This window comes from Phalaenopsis equestris, unplaced genomic scaffold, assembly GCF_001263595.1.
Source record: "Phalaenopsis equestris unplaced genomic scaffold, ASM126359v1 Scaffold000268, whole genome shotgun sequence".
NCBI lineage: Eukaryota > Viridiplantae > Streptophyta > Magnoliopsida > Asparagales > Orchidaceae > Phalaenopsis > Phalaenopsis equestris.
Window position 1 is genome coordinate 130,230 of NW_018164710.1, and position 7,532 is coordinate 137,761.

Genomic DNA, 7,532 nt, shown 5'->3' on the forward strand with positions numbered 1-7,532 from the left:
AGGATATTTGGTGACCATAGGTTCAAGAATTGCAAAACACCAAATCTTGTGAAGTCTGATGAGATGTCTTAATCTCAAAAGAGAGGAGGGGTGAGCCACTCCTCTAATGTTCCAACACAAAATATTAATCATGGGATCCTTAGCATTCCAAAGAGGAATACTAATTACTGATAGGAGAAGATTGAATGGAAGGTTGAGACCTTGACCTAGTTCTTCCTCTATTATAAGTAGAGGTAGAGCCAGAATGAGTCTTAGCCTTTCCAGCCTCCTTAGAAGAGTTTGTTCCTTGTAGAAGTTGCTACACCTCAGAAGTCTGCTTCTTCTTTTTCCTGGCTTTCTGATTTTGCCAATCCTCTTTTCTTCTTCAAAGGCCTGTTGCAAATCAATGACATCAGCTTCAAAAATGCTAGGAGTAGCCTCATTGACCAGAGAACTTTTCATCACATTCTTTTTCCTTGTTTTCTGACTTTGCCAATCTTACATTTATATTTATAAGAAAAATGTGCTAGCTAAAACTTAAATCACTACAACAATAGTGTAGTAAATGTCAGGATGATGTGAAATCTATCACAACCAAGCTAGATGTGAGTATAAACTAGGATGAGACTGTACAAAAACTTTAATCCAATCATGAAGCAATTGACCATCTGATTTCATGAGAAAGTTTTGGTGCCTTTCACTAATGCATCATGAACAACAACTATAACTATATTAGAAATATTTGGGATGTTTCCAAGCTTTGTCAGACATTCATCCATTCTATAAAGGCATTGATGTTTCAAAGATTAGTTGAACATCTGCACATTTCTATTAATTGCGTCTAATAATGTCTTCATTTTATCAGCATTTGGTTTTCTTTTACTTTTTTATATTTGGAGTTTGTCCTTTACAGTTACTCGTCTGCTATCATTCGATTCAATGGTTGGTGGTTTTATGTTCACAACTTTGTTCATTAAAACATTCAATACTTCAACAGGCACAGTTGTCTCATCAAAGAAGGCTATTCCATTTATGGACATGAAATGATTAGTAGGTGTAGTCATTTCTTTTTTTATTTTTGTCTCCTCTATGTAGGGATCAATATTAGAACGAATCGCTCCAGTTCCTATTGCAATATTATCCGCATAGAACTTCTAAGAAAATCTCATACTGATGGAAATGATTTAGATTTTTCCTATGAAAATTTGTCAATAATTACAATCTCGTATAGTTTTGATTAATTATGTAAAATAATGAATGCGATTAGATAGCTTTATGATCTCTTCCCAAATTTCATCAATTGCTATCGAGATATGCAAATTTTAATTCCAACCTTAACCACTACGATTCAAGAGCTAATACAATGTCCTAAAATTGGCTTTCATATTTTTGAATCATTTGATAACCATTGCCACTGTATAAGTTGTATCTAAACACTTGTTTAGTGCATCGACCACTAAATCCCAATTTTTCCTACGCAATCTACCATCTAACATATTCTTAGATTCAAACTGTTTGAGAAACAACTCTGCGAGTGTATTATTGTGCTCTTCTGACCCTTTTGATGTACTGGTTGCAATCTTCATCTTTTTAGTATGCTTTGAAGTAGTAGAACTCTTTATCGACCTTCTACGTTGAAACAAGTTTTCTCTTGTCCCAATTCTCTTCATCACTAATGGATATTCAAAATTGATAGTTATTAGATTCATATAAAAATCTATAATATATTCACAATTCTCTTCATCACTTAATGATAGCATCTATTTGGTTGTTTATATCTCATAATATTATCCAAATCTATTTTGAGGATGTTTAATGCTTCACCTCAGGTGGAATATTTTTGTGTGTGGATGGGTTGGATGTACACCTTATATCTCAAAAGATTTCTATCTAAATGATTGAACATGTTATTTAAAGAATAATATACTATGCTAAAGAATATAAGTATTAATTAAAATGGAGCTAAACACTTAGATGAGAAAAATCTTCAAGATTTATGGGTTTGTGGAACTGGGGGCTTTTCTAAAGATGAGGTTTAATTTATTCTAGCATTTAGTATCCCTATGCGGGGAAGTCCACATATTTAATTCCATTCTAGGTGTCGTGGCTCATGAGAATACACTCAATTAAAGTAATGACTTATATCATACATGATTATTCGACAACTGTCTATGAAATTGATGTTTTAGATTAATATTTTTGATAGAATCAAGGTTTGATTTGAATGGAATTTAAGAATTGAGACTTTTAGTCTAATCAGGATGTGTTATAGAAAGTCCTAATAAAAAGGGTTAGCTAACTAAGAGAGAAAGCCATGCCCTGGAAATTGGAATGCATAAGTTTTATTGAGAAGGGGTAATTTTTTGATTTGATAATAATTTATTTAAATTGAATTAGTTGATTTGAACTGCAAAATTTTGGTTTGGGATGATTTGGTTTTCAATTAGCTGAAAACTTGAACTGATTGGATTTGATTTCGTTTGATAGTTTGGCTTGAGTCATTTTATTTTGACATGTTAGGGCTTGTTTTATTTCATATAGTTTACATTTTCTAAAGCGTGTTTAAAGCATTTTTGAGGTTTGATTTAAGATTCTTGGTTTGGTTTGAGAGTGTTTTAGTTTATTCTTTTATTTATGTTAGTTTATTTACTTATTTGAGGTTTATTTTGGGCCAGTTAAAATTTATTTAGAAATTTCTTAAGATTTATTTGAGTTTTATTAAGGTGTTTAAAGTTTTTTTTAAAATTATTTGATTTATTTTATGATTGTTAAAAGTTTTTTTAATTTTGTTTTAAGATTGTCAAAAAGTTGATTTTGAAATTACTTGAGTCTGTTAATTAGTTAAATTTAGTTAAGGTTTTGTTAAATTTTATGTGGATTTTTTAAGATTGGTTATAGTTTTCATGGTTTGTTAAAATTTGTTAAGGTTTGCTAAATTTAATTAAGTTGGTTAAGATTTTTTAAAGTTTGGTTTAAAGTTTTTTAAAGTTAAGTTAGTTAAGGTTTGCCAAATTTAGTTGGTTAAGGTGTGTTAAAGTCAAGCTGGTTAAGATTTGTTAAATTTAGGTTGGTTAAGTAAATAGTTTGAAAGTGGGGTTTTTTTTGAGTTTTTTTTTGTTTTTATTTAAAACATTTTAGTTGTGGTTGAGGGTTTGAAGTCGAAAGTCAAAATTTAAGGTTTTTAAAATTGAAGTTTTGATATTGAGGTTTATAATTTGAAGGTTTGAAATTGAGATTTGAAATTGAAAGTTATGACTTGAGGTTTTTTTTGAATTTAAAGATTTAGACTTAAGATTTGAATGAAGCTGAATGTTTGAAGTTGACTCCTAGAATAAGAGTTAAGATAGACTAGAAGGTCTAGATGGAAGTGAAGCCCTAACCCTAAAATAAACCTAGAGTATAATGGAGACTAAATGGGTGAACTGAACAAATTTTTTGGAATAATGCTCATGATAAAGATGCCCATGGCTTTCCATCATTTCAAGTGCATTAGGTTCCATAGACTATTAACTAATCAAGTAGTTAGAGTTCTCGATTGTTTCCATAATAGTGGTGAATGTAAACATTCTTCTTATTAGGTGGTTTGAGGTGCCTTTATTAGTAACTATTTTCATCTCAGGACACCTACATAATCCAATGGGTTAAGAATTTTTTGTTTATATGCCATACCTTTATTAGTAACTATGAGTTATTTCATCTCAGGACACCTACATAGTCCAATGGGTTAAGAATTTTTTGTTTATATGCCATATTCCTTAACACTAATTGTGGGTATCTATTAAACTAACCTAGGCTTCTAGAATAAAATATTTTTGGGTGTGTGATCCTTGATTTTATTTCTAGGTTGGCTAAACTAGGGTTCATAGTTGATCGACCTAGTAGTGATCCTCATGATTTAAGCTGATGAATCTAAAATTTATTTTTGTGGGTTTAATCTTTAATTCATGATTTATTTTGATATCTAGTTTGATAGTTATTATGAAAAGTATGGTCTTCTAAGTTCAAGTTTTACTTTTAGTTTTTCATCTTATTCTTCATTTGATTCTCCTTCCTAGGTTTGACTTCTAGTGCTTGTTTACTATCCAATTTTAAATTTATATGCTAAAAAAATTCTTATTTCAACTTTTCATACTTACACTTTTATACCTATGTTTCATTCACAAGCTTACAGTTCAAATTCTCATACATTTTTAAACATATTTTTGTAAAGTATCTTTGTTTTTTCATACAAATATAATATTAGCATATGAATGAATTATAATGTGGGAAGTGTGTAAGTATGTAATTACCTAAACTTATATAATTAATAGAAAGCTTGTAAATTGTATGGTCTGTCTTAGAACATGTTCATCCATGAGCCAGTCATATAAAAATACATAAATCTAGTATAAGTTTATTATTCAAGAGGATTTACAAAGTTATATAACTTTAATGCCAATTAGTGAGCTCATTTATGTTTGAAAAAGGTTTTAAATTTATTTCATTTTGAAAAAAAAATTCTTAAGATTAGGCTTGTTTAGGTCTGGCTTCTTAAAAGTTTGATGCAGCTTTTTTCTAAAGGATTTACTTAAATTTGAAGATTTTTGTTTAAGTTTGTAAGTTTTACTCTAAAATTTTTTTGTTTATATTTTTATGTTTGAAAAGAAATATTTACAATTGAAAAAGTTGTTTTTTTTCTTAAATCTTTGTTAAATTTTGGTTTTTTAGAAATTTTGTTTAAGTTTCATTTGAATAAATTTTAGAAAATGTTTTTTTTAGGTTTTTAGAAAAGTTGCATTAAATACTGTTATGGTATAAATTTAATGAAAAATCTCTTATTAAATTTTCTATTGAAAAAAAGGGTTTGTTCATTTTAAAGGGGTTTCAATTAGTTTTATTTTATTTTAAAGGTCATGGTTTATTTAAAATACCCCATTTTAGAACTTTTTGTTTTTTTTGCCATGATATGATTAAATGTTGATCTTTTGTCATGTGTGCTCAAGTTAGGCATTTAAAGTTGACCTCATGGGCTTTTGAAAATGCATACGGGCATGGGCCTTTAACATGCATGATGGCTTTGATTTTAATTTTGAAATTAGTTATGTGCTAATCAGATTGAATTGGAATTGGTTGAAAGTGTATTTATACATGTAGACATTGTATGTGAATTTGAAATTTGGGCACTTTGAATTTTTGATCAATTTGGGGCTAATGGATTTGCACTTAATTATCAACTTACAATTCTGAAATAAGTAGCATCAAGAAGGTCCCCAAAAAGCATAAAAAAGGAGGGGGTGATGAGGAAATATAAATTTAATTAAAGCATAGACCATATCTAGCAAGCCAATTAACATGTTTGTTCCCTTCCCTACAGTTGAAAATGAAATGAACATTGAGTTGTAAGCTTAGCATTCCAATCTTCTGAAGCTAGTGTGTATACTGCCAAGGGGACTCCTCAAACTCCAAAAAATGAATCAGCACAATGGAGTCCACCTCAAACCACAAGTGTGACCAATTGGTCTTAACAACAAGCTTCAGCCTAAGAGATAGCTATGAGCTCAGTCTCAGGTGCATCAGTAGCAATTACAAAGGCATGAAAGATAAAAGGCACTGTTAAGAGGGGTTTCTATAGATCCCTCCCACTCCAGCACAAAGATCTGAGAAGCTCTCATCATTGTTTAGTTTGATAGTGAAAGGTTTAGGAGGCCTCCAATACACTTTGTTAATCAAAGGATATGCTACTCTCACAGAGGGATTAGATGTACAAATTTTATAAAACCTCTTATATATGATCAATTTATGAAGGAATGAAGCACAATTTCTCACCACCTGTGCAACAGTGGAGGGTTTACCCTGAAATTTGGCATGATTCTTGGACATCTAGAGGAACCAGGCAACCAAGAATGGGATGGAATCATAATTTTTAGTTTTCCAGCTATATATATTATAAAAAGAGCAACTCATTGCTACTTACGCGTTAATAAGGAAAAGGGTTACAAGATTAGGGAGGAATAGTGGATCCCCAACTAAAAGCAAAATAAAGTACATCATGATCCTAGGGGTTCCACTATCCACAGTTCAACTCCATGCAAAAAAATCAGAAAATACACGTAAACCTACAAAACATATACTAAAGGAAAAAGTATACCAAAAAATTATATGTATACCAAAACCCATGTTAACGGTAGTAGAGGAGAGCAAAATCAAAGTTAAGAGTGCTATGTCCAGTGAGAGCAGCAATAAGCTCAGACCAATGCTGCAAACGGTAAGGTATTTCTCTGTCAAGACATAGTGAGGCTGCACTATGCAATAATTGTCAAACCTATTAAGACAACATAAGCAATGAAAGCAATGAGTATAAGTTAGCAAACGTATCTTGTGTCGACAGAGATTAGTCTCCCATAACCCAGAGAAAATGTGTACATAGATCGATAGTGTGGTCATATACTTGAAGCCCACATTTGCATCAAGTAATGCCAAGTGATGTCAGCATTATGAAGGTATATGACCCAACCAGCTAAATGCATAACAATGTACTGCACAAACAAACTAGGCCAAAAAAAACTGTCCAAAAACCATCCAAACAAGAGAGAGCAATATGAGGTAGTTAGATCCCAAAATAGAAGTAAAATTTCCATAACAACAACAAATAAGAGCAGTAAATATATTAATGATAGCTGCACCACTACTATTATGATCCAAAGAGAAATCCCAACCAGGTAAAGCCCAATTCAGAGCAGTGTCCAAAAAACTTAGACTGGACCAAAACAGCCTTCCAACATCCTTCCAATAAGCCTAAAAGAAAACAAAGGTTTCCAAATCAGCTCCATTAAAATCAAGTTTCAGCAAATAGAAAGTGAACCAAAATATGTGATTGGCTATATCAGAAATAGAAAACCCAAAGAAGTAACAGTTAAGAACACTAGAGTTATAAGTAACTGCCGCAGTACAATTAACTAGGTGAAAAGAGTGAACCAAAGTGAGCAAAACCAAATTTATCTAGTATCCAGCAAAAACTGCTGGGCCAACACAAGCCTCCATCAACCTTCCATAATTCAAAGCAAATATCCATTCCAACTAACAAAAAGCTGCCATAATAAACCCAAAATAGAGAGCTAAAATCCAAAAATAGAGGAAGTAGAAGTAAAACTAGGTAAATGGTTTCCTGTTGAAAACCCCAAAAATCTTGGCCAAATAAAAGTTCCAGCAACAATAACCATGTAGCACAGACTGAAAAAAAACAACATCCTAGCAACCATCCAAGAAACCATCCAGTAAACAAAGAAAACTGCATTCCAAGAATACCAAAACTAATCCCTTTAAACTTGAAGAGAAGCATATTTAAATTCTTACATAAGGGGCTTCCAAATCACTTTTAATTAAAGTGTGCAACAAAGGGGGAGGAGAATCCCCAACGATAGCACTTTGCACTCTCCATTTAGCCAACCAATCCGCAGATTGGTTCCCCTCTCTATATGTGAATGAATCAGGTATATTTAGGTGTTGCCTCTCTATAAAATTCCAAATCCTTCTCAATAATGATATGATATACCAAGGAGGTATATATATATATA